At 44.7% G+C, this 22,466-nt stretch overlaps 1 protein-coding gene across 3 annotated transcripts in view; it reads right to left on the bottom strand.

Moving 5' to 3' along the window:
• Positions 1-22,466, bottom strand: part of ZNF385B (zinc finger protein 385B) — a gene marked incomplete at its 5' end in the record, with an annotated part of 556,508 nt that overhangs the window by 249,942 nt on the left and 284,100 nt on the right. The gene's annotated exons all lie outside the window — the stretch shown is intronic.

The following is a 22,466-nucleotide window of genomic DNA, read 5'->3' as shown; positions in this document are numbered from 1 at the left end:
AGAGTCTACCCCGACACCTGTTGTTGCGCCTGCGGTGTTTCGGGGTATGACCGGTTCTGCCCCCCTTCCACAGCGCTTTGGGGTAGAGCCAACTCAGTGCCGAGGTTTCCTTAACCAGGTGGGCATTTATTTCGAGTTGCTGCCACATGCCTTTCCTACTGAGAGATCAAAGGTGGGCTTCTTAATTTCGCTGCTCTCGGACAAGGCCTTGGCCTGGGCCAGCCCTTTATGGGAGAACAACAATCCGGTGGTTGCCGAGTTTTCCGGTTTTGTTGCTTCTCTTCGGAGGGTATTCGATGTGCCGGCTCGTGCTGCCTCTGCTGCGAAGCTCCTTATGTCCATCAGACAGGGTTCACGATCTGTAGCTGAATACGCCATTGAGTTTCGTACCCTGGCAGCAGAGGTGGGCTGGAATAATGAGGCTCTGGTCGCTGCTTTCTCTCATGGTCTCTCGGATGCCTTGAAGGATGAGGTTGCAGCTAAGGACCTACCAGTGGAGCTCGAGTCTCTTCTTTCTTTCTTGATTTTGATTGACACCAGACTCAGGGAGAGACCTTCCTTTAAGGAGAGTCTGCGGAGGCCTCCTAACAGATTGGCGCCTACCTTTGCTGTCCCACCCGTGCCTCCCTCTCCTCCCACGCCTCCTGGGGATGACTTGGCTGGGGGTGAACCCATGCAGCTGGGCTTTGCTCGCCTGTCCGAGGGGGAGAGGGTACTCCGAAGACGCGAGGGTCGATGCATGTACTGTGGTCTCGGTGGGCATTTTCGGTTGGCATGTCCGAACCGTCCGGGAAACGCTCGCACCTGAGATCCTGTCGGGGGCAGATCTTGGGTGGAGTCTCCTCGTCCCCGGTTTCCCGTGTTGACAAACCACTGATCACTGTTGTCCTCTCCTGGGTCGGGGGCTCAGTGACGACCCAGGCGTTGGTGGACTCTGGTGCTGGTGGTTTGTTCATTGATAGTGTGTTCACTGCCGCCAATTCCATTCCTCTGCAGGCCCGAGGTTCTCCACTGGCTCTTGAGGCGATAGACGGCAGACCCCTTCTGCCGCCACACGTGACTCATGAGGCCCTTCCAGTGGGGATAGCCATTGGTGCCGTTCACAGAGAGTCGGTCTGCTTCCAGGTTATTTCGTCTCCACACTACTCGGTGGTCTTGGGGTACCCCTGGCTCCAGAAGCATAATCCGACTTTCGATTGGAGATCGGCCGAGATCCTCTCGTGGTCACCGCAGTGTGGGGCTAGTTGCATCCATGGGCCTGTCAAGTTGCTGTGTACTTCCTCGAACTCTCTGTTGCCTCCTGAATACGAGGAGTACCGGGATGTATTCGATAAGGTGCGCGCGGTTGCCCTACCTCCGCACCGCCCATACGATTGTGCCATCGAGTTACAACCTGGTGCCGTTCCTCCTCGTGGCAAGGTCTATCCACTGTCGGTAGCGGAGAATGAGGCCATGGAGGAGTACGTGAAGGAGGCGCTTTCACGCGGACACATTCACAAATCCTCGTCCCCGGCAGGGGCTGGATTTTTCTTTGTGAAAAAAAAGGGCGGTGAGTTGAGGCCTTGCATCGATTACAGGGGTCTCAATCGCATCACGATCAAGAACGCTTACCCGATACCCTTGATTTCCGAGCTGTTCGATCGCCTTAAAGGGGCCACGGTCTTTACCAAACTCGACCTGAGGGCGGCATATAACCTCGTAAGGATCAAGGTGGGCGATGAGTGGAAGACCGCGTTTAACACCAGGACCGGTCATTATGAATCCTTGGTTATGCCCTTTGGGTTGTGCAATGCGCCCGCAGTCTTTCAGGAATTCATTAATGATGTTTTCCGTGACCTGTTGCAGCAGTGTGTGGTGGTCTATTTGGATGACATCTTGGTATATTCTGAATCCATGGAGACCCACATTCTGGATGTCAGACGAGTGTTGCAACGGTTACGAGAGAACAAGCTGTTCGGTAAGCTTGAGAAATGCGAATTTCACCGATCCCAGGTAACTTTCTTAGGTTACATCATTTCCGCTGAGGGGTTCTCCATGGATCCTGAGAAGGTTTTGGCTGTCTTACAGTGGCCCCAGCCCAGTGGTCTTCGCTCCCTGCAGCGCTTTTTGGGTTTCGCCAATTATTATCAGAAGTTCATCAGGGACTTTTCCATGCTAGCCAAGCCTCTCACGGATCTGACCAGGAAGGGCAGTAATTCCCAGGTCTGGCCGCTCGAGGCCATCCGAGCTTTTGAGGCTCTAAAGTCCGCCTTTGTGTCGGCTCCGATTCTGTCGCATCCCAACCCTGGGTTGCCCTTTGTCCTCGAGGTGGACGCGTCTGAGACGGGAGTAGGCGCCCTTCTGTCTCAGCATAGAACACCAGAGGGTCCTCTGCTTCCTTGTGGGTTTTACTCCCGGAAACTGTCTTCCGCGGAGTGCAACTATCAGATTGGTGACAGGGAGTTATTGGCCATCGTGCAGGCCCTTAAAGAATGGAGGCACTTGCTCGAGGGTTCGGTGGTTTCCGGTCCTCATCCTGACGGACCACAAGAATCTGACCTACCTTTCTGAGGCCAAGAGATTGACACCACGTCAGGCCAGATGGGCTCTGTTCTTGTCACGTTTTAATTACGTGGTCTCCTACCTACCCGGTTCCAAGAACATCAGGGCGGATGCCTTATCATGGCAGTACTCCGACCTGTCCAGGGAGGAGTCGATTCCGACTTCGGTCATACCTCCGAATCAGATCCTGGCCGCCATTCGCACCAGCCTGACCTCTCCCCTGGGTGAGCAGATTTTGGCGGCTCAATCTGGTGCTCCCTCTGGGAGACCCAACGGCAGATGTTTTGTGCCTGAGGAGTTGCGCACTCGGTTGTTGCGAACCTACCATAACTCCAAGACCGCGGGGCATCCTGGAAAGAATCAGCTGTCCTGGGCTGTTTCACGTCTGTTCTGGTGGCCTTCCCTACGTTCCGACATCGCCGCATATGTAGCGGCATGCTCCGTTTGTGCCCAGAGTAAGTCCCCTCGGCACCTTCCATTGGGCCTTCTGCAACCCATAGCCACCGGGGAGCGCCCATGGTCACACCTGGGGATGGATTTCATTGTGGACCTTCCTGCATCCCGAGGCCATACGTTCATTCTCATGGTTGTGGATCGATTTTCCAAAATGTGCCACTGTGTTCCTCTCAAGAAGTTACCCTCTGCACAGGAGTTGGCTACGATTTTTGCCAGGGAGGTCTTCCGGTTGCACGGTTTGCCCAAGGAGATTGTGTCGGATCGGGGGAGTCAGTTTGTGTCCAGGTTCTGGCGCGCCTTTTGCTCCCAGTTGGGGATTCATCTCTCCTTCTCCTCGGCCTACCACCCTCAGTCCAATGGGGCCGCAGAATGATCCAATCAGGCCTTGGAGCAATTCCTTCGTTGCTATGTCTCCGATCACCAAGACAATTGGGTTGACCTCCTGCCTTGGGCTGAGTTTGCCAGGAACACGGCGGTGAACTCTTCCTCTGGGACGTCTCCCTTCATGGCCAATTATGGGTTCCAACCTGCCGTGTTACCGGAGGTATTCTCTCCCCAGGATATTCCGGCTGTGGAGGATCACCTTTCCGTCCTACGTGCTTCTTGGGTACAGATCCAGAAGTCCCTTGAGGTCTCTGCGCAGCACCAGAGACTCCAGGCTGATCGCAGACGAGCGCCTGCTCCTTCCTACCAGGCCGGAGACCGTGTATGGTTGTCCACCCGCAACCTCAACCTTCGAGTGCCCACTCCCAAGCTGGCGCCTCGATTTGTTGGTCCCTTCCGAGTGCTTCGCAGGGTAAACCCGGTAGCCTATGCCCTTGCGCTTCCTCCTGGCATGCGGATCTCCAACGTGTTTCATGTCTCCCTGTTGAAGCCACTGGTGTGTAATCGTTTCACTTCCTCGGTTCCTCGGCCCCGTCCGGTCCAAGTGGGCAATCGTGAGGAGTATGAGGTGAGCAATATCCTGGACTCACGCCTGGTCCGCGGTCGGGTGCAGTTTTTGGTTCATTGGCGTGGTTATGGTCCAGAGGAGCGTTCCTGGGTTCCCTCCGCAGATGTCCATGCTCCTGCCTTGCTCCGAGCCTTCCACGCACGCTTCCCTCAGAAACCGTTCTTTTCTCCGCGGAGGAGGGGCCCTTGAGGGGGAGGTACTGTCATGGTCTTACCTTCTTGCTGTTCTCCTTCGTTTGACATGTGCAGGCGGCCATCTTGGTTTCTGGGTTTCTTGTAGCCTCCCACCCTGCGGCTCCTCCTTCCCACTGGGAGGAGCTGGATGCCTAGCTCATATATATAGGAGATCTGTGGCTTCAGTTCCTTGCTTGGTCCTCCTGTGTTCACATGCTTCTAAGACTGCTGCTGCTTCTGGTCCCTGATCCTGGCTTCGTCTGACTACCCTGCTGGTTCCTGATCCTGGCTTCGTCTGACTACCCTGCTGGTTCCTGATCCTGGCTTCGTCTGACTACCCTGCTGGTTCCTGACCTCTGGCTTCGCAAGGACTCTGCCTCGGTTTCGCCATCCGTTTGGACTTTTGCTTTACAGCTTGATTTTCAATAAAGCCTTCTTATTTTCACTTATCTGTTGTTGTACGTCTGGTTCATGGTTCCGTGACAGATTTTTAAACAACTGAATGATTCAAGCGCTCACTCCAAAGGGAATTTTAGGTGTGCTGCTCTCCTCAGATGAGGAAACTCCAAAGACTGAAAACATGAAAGAAAGGAGGCACAAGCACCTAGTGCATTACCCTTGGACACCTTTAGAATTTATTTAGAATGCCAAATACATACTCAGGGCACTGAGGAAGGGAGCGTGTCTCCTGAAACATGTCAGAGGTCCTTACATAGGGATATGCCCTTTCCAGATCGAGGTGGACTTATTCTATGTGATTTTTACTCTTCATGTTTGTGAGTATGTACTTGGCATTCTAAATAAATTCTAAAAGTGCCCAAGGGTAATGCACTAGGTCAGTGATGGCGAAGGTTTCTGAGCCCAAGTGCCCAAACTTCATCACAAAACCAACTTATTTTCAAAGTGCCAATACTGCAATTAAACTGCAGACACTCAGCCACGCAGGTGATGATCTCACACTCCAAGAGGGACTGTAGTCAATTCAGCACTCAGCCGGTTCCGGCATCCACTTTCGGCGTGCCTGGCAGCAGCTTCTCCTTTTGTTGGTGCCTTTGATCACCCCCCTCACTCTTGATGGTGTCCTCTCAGCACCGTCCTTTTGCTCCTCTCTGGCTGGTTGAACTCCAGGGGCTATTGTGGCTTGGGCTCTCTCTACCTCCTGAACGACCTGAGCCTCCTCTCACTCTTGTCTCCACACTCCTCTCACCCTTGCTCTCCCTTCTCTTTCAGCCAATTTTTTTCCTGGGCTGCAGGCTGTCCCTCCTCCTATTTTACGGGCATGTTGGGGCTGTAGTTTTACTTTAATTTATTAAAAAGGAGCCATAGTCTTCTGGGACTACATGTCCCATGGTGCACTTGTCCTGGATCCTCATTGGTCCGTGGCTTCAGCCAATGGGGAGGCAGGATGAATCAGAGTGGGTGGCGTTCCCTGCAAGAACTACTCTTTCCCTGTCCCACACTGCTTGACTGAAGAAGGGGGGCGAGCAGAAAAGATGCACAGACAGCACACGCTAGCTTCTCCCCTTGTCACAGTGTGGGTAGTGGCGGTGGCTCTCACGTACCCATAGAGCGGGCTCTGTGTGCCAGCTGTGGCACGCGTGCCATAGGTTCGCCATCACTGCACTGGGTGTTTGCGCCTCCTTTCATGTTTTGATGTAATTTTTAGTAAAAGGGGGAAGGGTCAGTGAACCCATGTTTGTATCCTAAAGTTTTCTTTTTCAAGTGTGTCAGAAAGGATGAGCAATGAATGTAAATTTGTCATACTGCCTAAAATATTTTTCTCCAGTTGGAAATGAATGGTGCCCTGATTTGACAGAGCTTTGTGAATCTGGACATTTATAGGAGAAGGTCATTAGGAGATGTGACCAGAATAAACCTTTTAATGCCTCTTTACATTGTCAGATCATATTAATAGCATTACACTGTAAAAGTGCTCAGTCAGGCACATCGCAGATCAGATGACAATGGTGTCACTTGTCCAAAATTCCTGGAAGTAAAGAGATTAAATACCATCAATTCATCACAGGAACCGCAATCAAAGGCCAGGGCTGCATCACACAGATACCTTTGATTCAATTACCAGCGCTTTAACATACCACTGACTGCACTGTATACAATACACACAAATCCTATGTACAAACAGATGGATGATAACCAGATTAAGCAGATAAATGGGCATTATTCTACTCAGCTCATTGAAATATAGACATCTTCTGTTAGTTATGCATTAGAGTTTCTGACTGTTACATCAGGAATGATGAGACTCTCAGAAGATCCTTTTATCATCAGAAGCATACTGGACTGCACAGACCTGGTACCGGGGCAGGGACAAGGGGTGGACGGGGGGTCGCCCTGGGCACTGTGGTATCTTGGCAGGTGGGGGGGGGGGCATGAGGAGATCTGGGGGAGGGTATTTGTGTTGGAAGGGAGAATTTGGGGCATGGCGGGGGCAAGAATTGTTCTAGCAGGGGAGATTTGACTTGGGGGGGGGGGGATTCATGTTATGAGTGGATGGGGGAAGAGGATTTGTGCTAGGAGGGAATATTTGGAGAGTTTGTGCTAGAAAAGGTAATATGGTGGGAAGGAGGGGGTTTGTGCTAGGAGGGAAAATGTTTTTTTGGGGGGGGATTTGTGCCAGGACGGTGGATTGGAGGAGCGGAATTGGTGCTGGGAGGGGGATTTGGAGTGGGGGGAGGTAAGAGGATTTGTGCTCAGAGGGCAAATCTGAGGGGCAGAGGATTTGTGCTAGGAGGGGGAAGTTTCTTTGGGGGAGGGGGGTATTTGTGATGGGGACATATGGGGGAGAGAGGATTTGTGCTGGGGGGGCAAATATTTGTGCTGGGAGATGGATTTCAGCTGGGATTTGTACTGGAAGGAGGGGGGTTTATGCTTAGGGGTGAGAATGCAGATTAGCACTCAATCTTTTTTTGGGTGGGAGGGGATATTTGCTAACACATAATGCTCATACATCTTGCGGGGGGGGGGGGGGGAGCGACGCAATTTGGCATGTTCGCCCTGGGTTTCAGATGACCTTGTCCCGGCACTGCCTGGTACTTACTATGAACGTCTACGCCCACTTCAAGTTTTTCTCTAGCCAATCACTTTTTAGGTTTCAGTAGAGTGGAGGAAAAATTGGATCCTCTATCAGTTTTCTTTTCTTTCTCTGGTCTCATTCTAGAGATATTCCCTCATTTTCACCAGCACATAAGGTGAAAGGACATCTTTCTAAGGGCTCTTTCTTATTTCCGGTGCCCTGCTGTGCCCTCTAAAAAATGATTTGCTTTTTAGGTGGCATTTGAAAAAGAAGTGGTGTTATATTGCCTCCTTGCCGCTGGATTTATCCCTGTAATGCCAAACCCAGTAAGGCTGTATTGTGACAGTTCAGGTAGGTTGGTGGCTAGGGGGTGGTAAAACCACAGCTGCCCCTTGGCTACATGCCCAAAAGAGCCCCAACCGGGAAACAATGGAATTTAAAACACCTTTTTGTTAGGAGGGGTGGTAAAACTGAGTGGGTGAGCTGCATTTGACATTTTTTTGCATCTATCTCCTGACTTGTGCCTGTCCACAACTTTATCCCGGTAATTTTTTTAGCAGTGCCTTGCAACCCATAGTTGAATGTTTTCTTCAGTTGCACTATCAGGGACCGAAATGCTCCAGGAAAGCTCTTTTAATGCTGAGCTAATCAAAACGACCACAGCTGAAAGGTAAATGGCTTTGTGTGACATTGAAAAGGTGATTAGCTGCACCTGATTGAGTTTACAAGTCATTTTTGGGAGAGGGGTGATCCTTTTTCCAACTCAGTGATTTCATTTTTGATTTGTTTTTAATTATTTTCTGACATGTTTGGTGTTCTCGCTTTCACTTGGATGTTATAAGTTTCAGCTCGATAAAACAAAAACTGTGTCTGTCGTCATTTCAGGCTGCAACAAAATGTGATTATTTTAAAGGGGGGTGATTCTTTTCTATACCCACTTTACATTTGGGGCAAGAGCAGTATATACCATAACGACAATTGTGGACCTGTGCCTAGGGCAGCATTGATTTTTAAAAATTACAAACTGTGATATTTTTCTAACTGGTTCTCATCACCTCCAATAATTTGTGGCAAACTTCAGCAAGAAAATTGTAGTTGGTGGAGGATATTTTGAGAGGAGTCAGGTGACTCTTTACAGCTTAGGAAACACTGAACCGTCTCTCTCTTTTCCTGTGGTGATTTTTGCAGTTAAAGCATAAGTACAGCCACAACTTTATTTAATAGTATAGAGTAGAGAAGGGTTAAAACCCCTACCAGGTTCTTTTTTGTTGTCTGTGTCCTGCTGCAGAGAATTCTCTTCATTTCCTGTCATGAAAACCCAATAGGGAGTGAAAGAGAGGGAAATTCCCATCCCAATTGTAGGCAGGTTGTAAATGTCTGTGCAGTTGGTTATCCAGCAGTTGGCCTAGGCTAGGTAAATGTTAAACATTTTAGGCTCAGTTCCCGGGCTTTTGGTTCTGGGCGGCCCACAGAGTTCTGAGAGCTCCGGAGGACAGGAACGAGGGTACAGGTGGATCGTAGACTCACCTACAGGCACAAGTGTATCGCTGAGGAAACTGGGGATCACGGATAGCAGCTCAGCCATGAACAATGCCGTAATGGACTCTCACCTCATGGAGGTATGCCTGGGCCACTACGCTATCTTAGTTAGGATCAGGGACAGGACGTGGTTCGTTTTTACTGCCATGCTGCATTTTTACAGTACAATTGTTTTAACCGTTATGAGCCGGGTTTGAAGTTATTCAAAGTGGTGCAAGTTGGTTCTGACGTATTCCAAAGAACTTGGGCCTGTAACGCACATGTGGGGTATGAAGTTACAAGATGGTTAACTTGGCAGGAGGCTTAACTTGGAGGAATGTAGTTGCTATGGGTAACCAAGGAAGAAGCTACAAGCAACCAGTCATTAGGCGTGGTTTCTGGTAAGGTGACAGATCCTCAGGTAGCGAGGGTGTCAATGTTCAGACTCCCACCCTAGCAGTTGTTATCATTGAAAAAAAAATAAAAGTAAAAAAAGCTGCGCTAATAAATGAAAAGAGTGCTAAACAAATATCAAACGTAAGAATTCAATATGCACAGTTTCAAAAACTTTACATGATAAATAAAATCCTTGAAATTAAGTAAATCAAAAAAGTCCAGATAAAGTGATTTGTGATAAAAAAAAAGTGAAATAATTATATAAAAACACATGATGTGCTGACCTGCACCGCAGTGCACTTTTCACCACAGCATGTGAATCTGCTTACCAGATAATATATGAATATAAGCCAGACAGCCACCATACAAATGGACCGATATGCAACGATTCCAGGAGGATTATCCACCCAAAAGAGAGACAGGGATTGCCCAAAAAGGATGCCCACATACCCAGGAAAGAGGCAACAAGTGTCACCCAAGACCAGCACTCCTCTCATGAGTCTAAGGGTCCAAAGGGCTCCAGATATCCACCATAAAAGGAGACAATAAAGGCTCCATAGTGTAAACCAATAAGCAAATTTATTCCAATAAAAAGAATAATACTAAGGCCCCTTTCACACAGGCGGACCGTTCAGATTTTTTGGCGGATCTGAACGGTCACCCCATACAACTCTATGGGGCATCAGATGTCAGCGGAGACATGTCCGCTGACATCCGATCCGTCAAATCTGGACGGATGGAAACCCTATTTTCCATCCGTCCAGTGGATCAGATCGGATGAGAACGGACAGACGGTTCGTTCCCATCCGATTCTCCGATTTCTATGAAAATCTAGAAATGGATGGGGACCACATCACACAGCGTGGAGACACAACCGTCATCCCCCCCCGCTGAGAAAAACAGAGTCCGTCTGACGGACTCCAAGTGTGAAAGGGCCCTTACAGTGCGTAGACAAATAAGCGCTTTAAAAACAAACAAAGCTGGCCGGCTTCTCGCTCTGCCCTTTCACTTTGCTAGAAATACCCAATCACATGCAAAGAAACAAAAAAAAAAACAGATTTTGGTTTGCACATGAGTCGATAAATAAAGTGGAACTATAGTCCTAAAATAGGTCCTGCTAGATCAGTTCGGGAAGGCCCCTTTTTCAGGTATAACTATGTGAAACATTAAATATAAGTTCCTATACTGTTTAAAATCCAGTAATACACTGTCTCACTCTGCTCTGCACATGCTCAGTTGCTCTCCATTTTTAGGCACTGCCGAGATTGTAGAGGCCAATCTTCTGACAGCCTTAACCACTTGCCTACTGGGCACTTTTACCCAGTAGGCAAGTGGTTAATGGTCCCAGGTCCCAGGCCAATTTTCAGCTTTCAGCACTATCACCCTTTGAATGACAATTGTGTGGTCATGCAACACTGTAACTATATGACATTTTTATCTTTTTTTTTCACACAAATAGAGCTTTGTTTTGGTGGTATTTAATCCCCACTGGGTTTTTAAAAGGACTGAAAATTTTGAGAAAAAAACAAAAAATGTTTTCATGGTTCGTTATAAAACATAGCAAGTATTTTTTCTTCTTCACTGATGTGCGCTGATGAGACTGCACAGATGGGCACTGATAGACTGCACTGATGGGCACTGATGAGGCGGCACTGATAGGTGGAACTGATGGGCACTGATGAGGCAACATTGGTGGGCACTGATGAGGCGACACTGATAGGCGGCATTGATAGGCAGCACTGAAGGGCACTGATAGGTGGCACTGATTGGCAGCACTGTTAGTTGGCACTGATGGGCACTGATAGGCGGCACTGATAGGCAGCACTGATAGGTGAAACGAATGAGGAGGCACTGATGGGCACTGATAGGTGAAACTGATGAGGAGGCACTGATGGGCACTGATTGGCAGCCCTGATGAGCACTGATGATTACTGATTGGCATCATTGGTGGGCACTAATTGGCAGCACTGGTGGGCACTGTTGGGACTGCACTGATAATCAGGACACTTTTATCCCTTTAACATACGCTGGTTATCAGCTTTCTTCTTTTCCCCTCACGCTGACTGTGAGGAAAAGTAAGCCGATAACCGCCTTGTGTTTACATCCTATGATCCGATGATGTTTTTGGCTGACAGCTGATCACACCGTGATTGGCTCTTTACCTCGATCTGTGATCAGCTGAGTCCGAAGGACTCTGCAATCACAGAGCGGGTTACCCGCCTGCCAGCGGGGGTCACGTGGGCAGCGCGTTCATGGGAGGATGTCCATGTATGCCCTCCTGGCTAAGGAAGCCTGTGCTGTAGCCATCTTTCAGGTATAGCACGGGCATGAAGTGGTTAAAGAGAAATTAAACCCTCCTTTCCTGCAACTACCATGGTGCTGCACATGTGATCAGTGATGATATCAGCCGTTTGATGGTTTGACAGTTTGGCTGAGGACACAAGCAAATGCAATCTCGGCATTATAGGAATGTAATTTTTGGAACCATTAAATTGATGGGTTTTGCTCTGCTTTATGATTTACTGCTGTTCAGGGGCTCTGGACTTTAGCAAAATGGCAGCCTCTTGCAAGAAAAAAACAGGAAAAATGTCTGAGGGAATTTACATTACACTAATTTTGGTAGCATAATTATTATTGTGGAATGTATGTTCCTTGCTAAAAAAACATTATTTTTTATCCAGGTGTTATGGGTAACGTTCTGCTTTAAGGTCAGCACAGCACTTTGCAAAAAGAACATGTTTTTAGGGTCATCTTCTGGAAACAAAGTCTAAACTAAAATTCATAGGTTTAAGAGAAAATAATAATGTTATGTCTATAATGAAAAAGTGAAATGAAGCCCATTCATTGGAAGGAAAGTAGATGACCTATTTTTTCACAAGGCAATTTTCTGCCCTGAAACTGTGGGTGTTTTTTATTCCCCTTCAGTCCTGGTAGTCACATTCGGCTGTATTAGGTGAAAGACGCACCTCTTCAAATGAATGTATTTCATTTCCGATGTGCTAGAGTGCACCCTTGTAGTAAATCTGTCTTTGATTCCTTGTATTAGCTCTGCCGGCAGCACCATTTGGAAATGCCGTAGCCATGTCACTTTCTGCCTGATAAACAAATTCTGGCTTTCAAGACGTCATGTTCTGGTGTCAGTGAGATAATTCCTGCTTCTTCTTCTCTATATACAAATTGCAAACATACAGCATCTCACTGCACTACACGTGAAACAATAAAATGGGGCAAATAAAAAAAATAACCTGCAAAGAGATATGAAAGAGCTCTCTTTGAACAAGCTTACAAACCAATTGATGTGGACACATAACATGCAACAGGTAAGGGAAAAGGTGACGGGGATAGTGGATAATGAATAGCCAGGCTAGAAAAAAATACAGGTGGTTTTAAAGGAAAAAATCTGTTATCCCTATGTTCCCTACAAGGGAGACATTTAAAATGAATGATACCTGTTATCCCTTGGTTCTCTACAATTTGAAAATGCATTTTGATTTTAGAAGATAGATTAGGGCAGTGATGGCGAACCTTGGCACCCAAGATGTTTTGGAACTACATTTCCCATGATGCTCAACTACACTGCAGTGTATGAGCACCATGGGAAATATAGTTCCAAAACATCTGGGTTGCCAAGGTTCGCCATCACTGGATTAGGGTAACACCTACTTTTTTATTTGATATATGTGCCTATTTAAATATTATAACTTTACTAAAATATTTAAAATGCATTTTGATTTTAGAAGATAGATTAGGGCAGTGATGGCGAACCTTGGCACCCAAGATCTTTTGGAACTACATTTCCCATGATGCTCAACTACAATGCAGAGTGTATGAGCACCATGGGAAATGTATAGAACAAGAAAATGGTGGTCCCAATTCCGTGGGGTTTAAATACAGCCAACACTCCAAACAAATTTGTAAAATTGGTCAAAAAAAGTTTATTTATACATATCTAAAAGACAATCAAACAAATCACAATAGATAAAATACAGACATTTGTATACCACAAATGGTCAGACCTCTGTACTTGTGTATTCTGTTACTATTTAAAATGTTCCCTTTCTTTCTTTGTTATTATAATGTTGGATTGGATCAATATGATGATACATACTCCTTTAAATATACTATGTACATGTGTTGATTTTTGTATATCTCATTTTCTAATAGACAGACATACCCTGTGCTACATCCCCTGAAGAAGGAAACTTACTTTCCGAAACATGTTGGGTCCTGTGGTACTGTAATGCTATCCTCATGGCTTCATCCCTTGCTGGTTTAGCATATTTGATAAAACCATGCTCTAGCACAGAGGTCTGACCGTTTGTATTATACAAATGTTTGTATTTTATCTATTGTGATTTGTTTGATTGTCTTTTAGATATGTATAAATAAACTTTTTTTGACCAATTTTACAAATTTGTTCGGAGTGTTGGCTGTATTTAAACCCCCACGGAATTGGGACCACCATTTTCCTGTTCTATACAAAAATAGGGGGACAGCCATACACTCCCATTACTCTCCCACCACACAACCATTCTTCCTGTTTACATTGGGAAATGTAGTTCCAAAACATCTGGGGGGCCAAGGTTCGCCATCACTGGATTAGCGTAACACCTACTTTTTTATTTGATATATGTCCCTATTTAACCACTTAAGCCCCGGAGGATTTTCCTGCTAAAAGACCAGGGGGTATTTTGCGATTCGGCACTGCGTGACTTTAACGGACAATTGCGCGGTCGTGCGACGCTGTACCTAAACGAATTTGACGTCCTTTTTTTCCCACAAACAGAGCTTTCTTTTGGTGGTATTTGATCACCTGTGCGATTTTTTGATCACGCGCTATAAACAAAAAAAGAGCGACAATTTTGCAAAAATAGCAATATTTTTCACATTTTTTTATATGAAATTCCCCCCAAAAAAAATGTAAAAATCAAAATTTTTTAACATTTTCGGCCAATTTGTTTTATCCTACCTATGTTTGGTAAAAAAAATCGCAAAAAGCGTATTTTGATTGGTTTGCGCAAAAGTTATCGCGTTTACTAACAAAGGGAAAGATTTTTGTCATTTTTGTTGTTTTTTTTTTTAACGCGTAATGGCGGCGATCTGCGATTTTTTTTGCGGTACTGCGACATTGCGGCGGACAGATCGGACCCTTGACTGACATTTTTGACACTTTTGGGGTTACCAGTGACATTTCTACAGTAATCAGTGCTATATATATGCACTGTTACTGTAAAAATACACTGGCAGTGAAGGGGTTAACTTTATTTGGGAGGGAGGGGCTGTGTGTGTCCCTACCCATATGGAAGAAAAATATATTTCCAATATATTTAGGAAAAAACAATTTCGAAATATATTGAATATGGTCAAAATTGTAGCATTTCAAATATATTTCCAATATATTTGGGAAAAAATTTTTAGAAATATATTGAATATGGCCAAAATTGTAGCATTTCAAATATATTTCAAATATATTTGGGGAAAATAAAAAATGTTTTTTTAAAAATATATTTTAAATATATTTTTCTTCCATGTGGGTAGGGGCGTGATTCTTACTGTGATTGGCTGTGGCTCTAGCTGTAAGGACACTGATCAACGGATCTACATACTAGATCCGAGTAATCAGTGTCTTTACAGCGATGAGAATGACAGGCAGCTTGTTTACACAAGCTGCCTGACATTCTCCCTCTTCCCCCGACGATCGCCGAGTGGCCGGCGGACATCGGGTCCGCTGGTCACACGCGCGGGGGGGTGCGTGACCGCGCGGGAGCGGGAGCGCGCCTCCGCGGGCGCGCGCTCGCTCCCCAGACCCTCCCAGGCTAGTGACGTTAATTAACGTCACTCTGCCTGGCAGGGGCTGACCGCCGCAGTAAATCTACTTGCGGCGGTCGGCAAGCAGTTAAATATTATAACTTTACTAAAATATCTAAAAGTCCCTCCTTATCTTTTTACATGCTTATTTATAAAAACTCTAACTTTCTATGTAATAATAATGAGGGGACCAGTGTTTGCCATAATTAACCCCATAAATGCACTTTAAAAAGAAAAAAACTGTCTCTGAGTTTGTCTCCAATCTCTACTTTGCCAAAAAGTAATCTATGTATACATTCCCCAAAAAATCAACTAAAAAGGTAAGAACTATTTAAAAAAAATATATTTTGAGGTATGCTCTGCGATTAGAAACACATAACAAACATACAGTATAGTAAGGGTTTCTCAAACTTGACCACAATGGTAGAAATACACTTTCAAGGTTTTCACGGTAATATCCTTTGCCCTGGATTGTGTTAAAAATAAGAAAACAATAAAACACATAAGACCTGGTATCTCTACAACAGTTAAGCAAATCTCCTTGTCACTAAGGCCTCATGCACACTTGAGCTCCAAAACACTTTTACAGGTGATTCAGCTTTTTTGTTTTCTGCCTCTAAATGCCCCTTAATGTTAATCTATAAGAGTTTAGAGGCGGAAAGAAAAACATCATTTGTGCGTTCAGGAAAAGAGCTTCTGAGCATAAAAAAAATGCTCAAAAGTGCCTAAATGCGTGCCCTAATGCACATTGAGGCGCATTCTGGCACAGAAATTCTGGCCAATAGAATATATTAAAGCCAGATGCAGGAATGCGCATGAACACTAACATGCTTTTTATTGTGTTTTTGCTGCTGCTAAACTCCAGTAGGAGAAAAAAGTGTTACTAGAATACAGTGTGAAGCCTAAATGTGTTGGAAGTTTGTGCCTCTTAGCCGAATGGTCTGCTTTATATTTGGGCGCCTTAGTGGCCAAAAGCAAACTGCAAGGGGAGGGAAATTGGTCAAAGAGCTGTCTTTACAGAATAAATTGATATTTCCATAACAGACCTCCTAAGTTTTGGGACTGCTGAGACACTGCAGATAACCCAAGGCATGTACAGGTAATAGCTGTAACTAATTTAGTTACATTTATTTTAATACTGGTTTGCTTTGTGTATACTTATTCACTTCAAAGGAGTCGTTTGATAAAGTGGTTCTAAAGGCAGAAGGTTTTTTACCTTGTATTCTATGCATTACCGTAATAAACCTTCTGTGTTCAGCCCTATCCCAATCCAGCACTATTCCCAAGAGCAGTGTTTCTCTGTGTTATCTCCCTCCTTACTAGTCATGAAGGCAGTACCAGGAGCCATTGGCTCCTGCTGCTGTCAATCACAGCCTTTGAGGAGGAAGTGAGGGGCGGGGCCGAGTCAGGTTGTGTGAGCCCGGCTCAGAATCGATATCACATAGGCAGTAATGGCTTATTATGCTCATAGTGTCCCCTACAGGTGAATATTAGTATTGCAATCTGTCTAATCATCTATAAGTCTAGGTTCAACCTTGTCCATCTGCATGTTTAATGCATTTATCATACTTTTTTGGTGCATTTTTAATGCATTTTTTTTTATTTTTTTATTGTGTTCATGCATTTTTATGCCTTATGAATTTTTGTTTTGGACAAAGATAAGCAATATCTCCTGTCTGTCTAGCAGAGGAACACTGATCTTATGGCAAAAAAAGGTCAAAAACACATTTAAAACGCATGTACATGTATTATAATGAACAGACAAAACATAAGTGCAGCGCTAAATCTAAATCTAAAAAAAAGGAAAATAAAATAATTACTAAAATGAGTGAATAATCACTAAAAAGTCACCTGATATTAGAATATAAGCGAGGAGACAAGATAAGCAGAGTTAATAAAGGCATTAATGTCCCACTCTACATTTAACCCATAGGGGGAGTAGGACCTTAACTCATACATCCAGTAATTTTCAAGGCGTGAATCCCCCTCTTAGTGGAACTTCCCCTCCAAAGGGCTATAAATTGTTCTATAATTTGAAACTGAGTACCAGCGGGGTCCTTATTATGATGGCGTAAAACACTTTTTGGGGACACTGTGATTGATCAAACCCTTTTTGCAGAGCCATCTTACTGCATGGGCACGCTGGGCAGTTGCACGGGGGCCTTACCTGCCCAGTGACCCAGTCCAAGCAAAGCATTAGTCCCGACTTCCGTGTGCATCCCACCGCCGAACAGGTAGCAAGCGCATGTCGGCCCTGCTCTGCTGTCAGGCTACTTGGGCTGTGGAGGGGTAGCTCACAACTGCACCAATGCCTGTCCACCTCCACAGAAACAGGCACACACAAAAAGTCGAGTCTGACTACCATCCGTGGGTGTGTTCACCGAACTTGGAAGCTGTCATTAGCCTGGCACTACTGTACCAATAAATATAGCCTTATCGATAATTTGCATTTTTATTCTCGTGGATGATTGTGTAGGCAGGGCCCCAGTGCACTGCATTGCCCGGATGCCTATAATGCTCTTAAGATGGCACTGCCTTTTTGATGTTAGAAATGTGTTCATTTACTCTCACTGAGAATGTACGTATAGCTCGCCCCACATACTGTTTCCCGCAAGGACAGATAAGCAGACAGACTATATTTTTAGTGGCACATGTGGAGAAATGTTTGATAGAATATATCCGATTCATGACCTCGGACTTGAAGGATGCCACCTTCCATCCCAAATTTACATTGTGACAGCAAACATTGTATTTCCTACAAGAATAGTAACCTATCATGTTGTGTAAAAAAGATGGTTTACTAGGCGGGTTGATCACATTAATAGCAACTTTACCCCTTAAGGAGGGAGCTCCTCTAAAAAACAACCTGAGCCCTCTCTGGTACCAGACCAAGAACACGATCATTCTTCAACACATCCCAATATTTGTTGCAAATATTTTTGATCTGTCTGTATTGAATAGAAAACCCCATAAAGAATGACCACCTCAAGACGTTGTTATTAGTCATCTTTGGTTTATCTTATAACAGAGAATTTCTATCTAAATTAGAAGCTCTATTAATCTCTATGTCGAGATCCCTGAGATTTTAACCCTTTTTCAAAGATCTCTGCTTCAAATTGTAGACTTGTCTCTGAAAATCAGAGGCATCGGTACAGTTACTGCGGAGTCTAAGAAACTGGCTCAAGGAACTGAACGAAGCCATGCTTGATGGTGACAATTGTCAATCGGCAGAAATGAATTACGATCTGTACTCTTAAAGTACGTATTCGTAACCAGCTGATTGTTCACTATTGTAATTTCTAAATTGAGAAAATGTTTACATTTGTTACTAGCCTCAAAGGACAAGACAATGCCATGATAATTTGAATTAGGTTGGGACATAAAACTATCCAGTGTTTCGCGGTTGCCTTTTCATAGTAGGAGGATTTTTCTTTCTTTTCATGTATTACAATGCAATTCCAATACAGTCTATTGGGTAAAAATCTCACCAAGTCACACCAAAGCACAAGCAGCATTTTCAAAAATGGACAGGTGAAAATCACATATGGCACTTTTCCACTGCAAGTACCGGCTCGGCTCCACTCGGCCCTGCTTGGCCCTGTTTGGTTTTCCACTGCATGGTACCGCATGGTACGGTGTTGGAACGTTCGGTACGGTTCGGTGCGGTTTGCTTTTCCACTAAAGTAAAGTGGGTGGGATAACAATGATTCTCTGACCAATCAGTGGCTAGTAGTGACAAACAGTCAAGGCTGCATGCAAAGGATTGTGGGATATGGTACCGGTATGGCCCTGTTGGAACCACAACTGAGGTGGTACTGTTTAAGCAAGCCGTACCGAGCTGTACCATGTAGTGGAAAAGCACCGCCGTACCATACCGTACCGTACCGAACCGTTCCTACACCGTACCATGCGGCCAGCAGTGGAGAAGCACAAAGGCGAACCGAACCGTTCGGTTCCATGCAATGGAAAAGCCCCAATAGTTATGAACATGCACCATGGGAGGCTAGAGGAAGGGAGGAAGAGGTTACTAAAGTTACGAAAATTCTCGTAAAACAGAACACAACTTCAGAAGTGATGTAATGTGTTGTATTGTATTATAATGTATTCTTTAGTTTCTTAGCATGCATGGTCTTGGTCTTCCAATTTTTTCCCGATGAATATTGTACTGAGTGAATGAAACATTTTTGTGTTTGTCCCGTCAGATAATTTCGCATGAACTCTCGTGATTGGCTCTCGAAAACTGTGTACTAACAATCAAATTAGTATTATCACTTAGAAAGCGGTATTTTTCATCTGATTTTCTGATCGTGTGTACTAGGCTTAACAAAAAACATCTTTTATATATTTCTGGTGAAGCAATCACTGTTTGCCACAAAAAAAAATCCACAAACACGTTTTCACTTATAAAAAGATATAAATATATGATTGCTCACATATCAGATTCTTATCTTCCCTCTGTAATTTTCTTATACGTAGCACACTATACTTTAGGTATTCAGAATATAGCATTTCAATTTTCTCTTGGATGTGCAAAAAATATTTTAAAAAATAACAACTGAGAACTATTGCAAAAAGACAGAACCTTAGAGCCAGGTCACATCTCTGTGGAGCATTTTAGATGCGTTGCATTTTACATGTGTTTCAGGGATATTACCATTTATATAGTGTGCAGTTTCATGAAAGAGTATTAAAGATACAGCAAACAGGTCTTTCATTTTAATTCACTGCACCTAAAGTACACAGGTGTGAAGAGGGCGTTAGTCAACTGTGATCTGCAGAATGAATGTACTCTGTCTTTAAGGGCTCTTTCACACACACTGTCTGTTGGACGGACTCCGTTTTTTTCTCAGCGGGGGATCGATCCGCCACCCCCCGCTGAGCAAGAGAATGACAGCTGTTCTCCGTGCTGTGTGCGGAGACACAGCTGTCAGAGCCCTATACATCTCTATGGGGGAATCAGATGGGAACGGACCGTCGGTCCGTTCTCATCCGATCCGCAGGACGGATGGAAACCCTATTTTGATTTGACGGATCGGATCGGATGGGATGTCAGCGGACATGTTTCCGCTGAGATCCGATGCCCCATAGGGATGCATGGGGGGACCGTTCAGATCCGCCAAAAAAACGGACATGCGGATCTGAACGGTCTGCCTGTGTGAAAGGGGCCTAAAGTGTTATTAAACCCAGAACCCTGCATTCACTATGGTGAACGTTTATGAAACTGAGAAGTGTTCTCTCATTTCACTTCTCTGCAGTTCTCAGAGGAAAATGATCTCCTCTGGCCCCCTGTTTATGAAGCAGAGAACTTCACTTCCCACAGGGAGAACAGAGAAGTTTTTCCTCTAAAAACGTCCGAGATCTGTGTAAAAGTGAATGGGCTGCCTGTAATTTCATGAGACATGGCGGGATTGCAGTATGAGAAAATCACTGAAACACACTGGTGTCACCGTTTATTAAGCAGTGGTAAATTATCACTGCTGAATACATGGGCATTCTCAGAGGAGACCCCCCACCTAATGTTAATAAAATAATTAGTCCCCCTACACAAAAATGTATATACACACACACACACGTTTTATATACTGTATATTCACACACACACACACACATATATATATATATATATATATATATATATTAAATATATATACACAGTATATCACCAAAGTGAGTACACCCCTCACATTTTTGTAAATATTTTGTTATATCTTTTCATGTGACAACACTGAAGAAATGACACTTTGCTACAATGTAAAGTAGTGAGTGTACAGCTTGTATAACAGTGTAAATTTGCTGTCCCCTCAAAATAACTCAACACGTAGTGCGTTTTTACCTCGATTTTGCCATGATTTTACGTTTTACATTTTTAAATTTGCTCAACAACATATTTTCCCCACAAAAAAGCAAAAAAAAACCCTGCACAATGCAAATTGCGGTAAAATCGCATCAATATCGCTGTAAAATCAGGGCAAAATTGTGGTAAAAAATGTGAAAATCACAGCAAAAAGCACTGCAGAAACGCTCAAAAGCAATGTGCATAGGTGTGAAATATTTTAAGGCCCTGTTCACACTAACATTAGAAACAGGCATTTGAGATGCGTTTTTTCCTCTCCTCTAATGCCTAGTAAAAGCAGCCTGCAATGGATAATACGGACAGTGGACAGAGTTGTTCACATTTGAAAAACATGTAGCGTTTGCGTCGCTTCACATCACTGTGCAGCAAAAATGAAGCTACATCAGATATACTGTGGCAGACTGTGGCAGGCTGGCTCGGCTGCGCGAATCACGCGTGCCCCCATTAGCCAGCGGGGAAGCTAACCCATGGGTCCGGTGGCCGCGTTTGCCACGGGCACTCGCGATCACTCCCTGTGGAGAGAGAACGCTGGTCTGCTGTTGTAAACACATCAGACCATTGTTATCTCAGGAATCAGCACAGAGCGCCTGTGATCCTCCTATTTAGGATCACAGGTCTCTGTGTTGATTCCACAAGCCCATCCCCCTCACAGTTAGAAAACACCCCCCAGGCATACATTTAACCCTTTGCTCTCCCCAGAGTTAACCCCGTCGCTGCCAGTGTCATTATTACAGTAACAGTGCATAATTTTAGCACTGATTACTTTAGTAATATCACTGGTTCCCCCAAAAATGTCAGTTAGGGGTCCGAATTGTCCACCGCAATGTCGCAGTTCCACTAAAAATGGCTGATCGCCGCCATTACTAGTAAAAAATAAAAAAAATGACATAAATCTTTCCTATAGTTTGTAGACATGATAAGTCTTGTGCAAACCAATCAAAATACGCTAATTGTGATTTTTTTTTTACCAAAAATATGTAGCAGAATACAAATTGGCCTAAAATGATGAAAAAAATGTATTTTTACATGTTTTTATTGGAAATGGTATATAGCAGAATGTGAAAAATATTGTTTTTTTTTTCAGAATTGTCGCTCTTTTTTTTTGTTTGAAGCGCATAACAAAAAAAAAAATCGCACAGGTGATCAAATACCACCAAAAGAAAGCTCTATTTGTGGGAAAAAAAGGATGTCAATTTTATTTGGGTGCAGCGTCGCACGACTGCGCAATTGCCCATTTAAATATTGCAGTGCCGAATCGCAAAACATGGCCTGGTCATTAAGGGGTTAAAACCTTCCAGTCCAGAAGTGGTTAAACATGCGTTAAAAGTAGAACAACGTGTATTAATGCTATAGGCACGTTAGTTCACATTACTGTCAGTGTTAGTATTTTTATCAATTGTGAACAGGGCTTTTTTTCAGTGGGAATGCGGGGGAACGCAGTTTCGGCACCTCTAGCACTGAATGTATTTTATCTAGCACTGAATGTATTTTATGGCAAGGAGTGCTGGGGTGTGCCTGAAGGTCTATCGATGCTGGCTGCTGGGGGATCTATTGACGTTGGTGGAGTTCTATTTTTTGTGAGTCTCTATTGTTGCCAGGCATGTCTATTGTTGCTTGTGGGGGGGTCTTATGTTGCTAGGGGGTACATTATTGCTGGGAGAGGTTTATTGTTGCTGGCTGTTGGAGGGTCTATTGATGCTAGCTACTGGAAGATCTGTTGTTGCTGCTGGGGGT

The sequence above is a fragment of the Pelophylax lessonae genome (genome assembly GCF_965119305.1).
Source record: "Pelophylax lessonae genome assembly, chromosome: 6".
Lineage (NCBI taxonomy): Eukaryota > Metazoa > Chordata > Amphibia > Anura > Ranidae > Pelophylax > Pelophylax lessonae.
The sequence above is the reverse complement of the archived record's forward strand: the minus strand, read 5'-3'. Positions and strand labels throughout refer to the sequence as shown.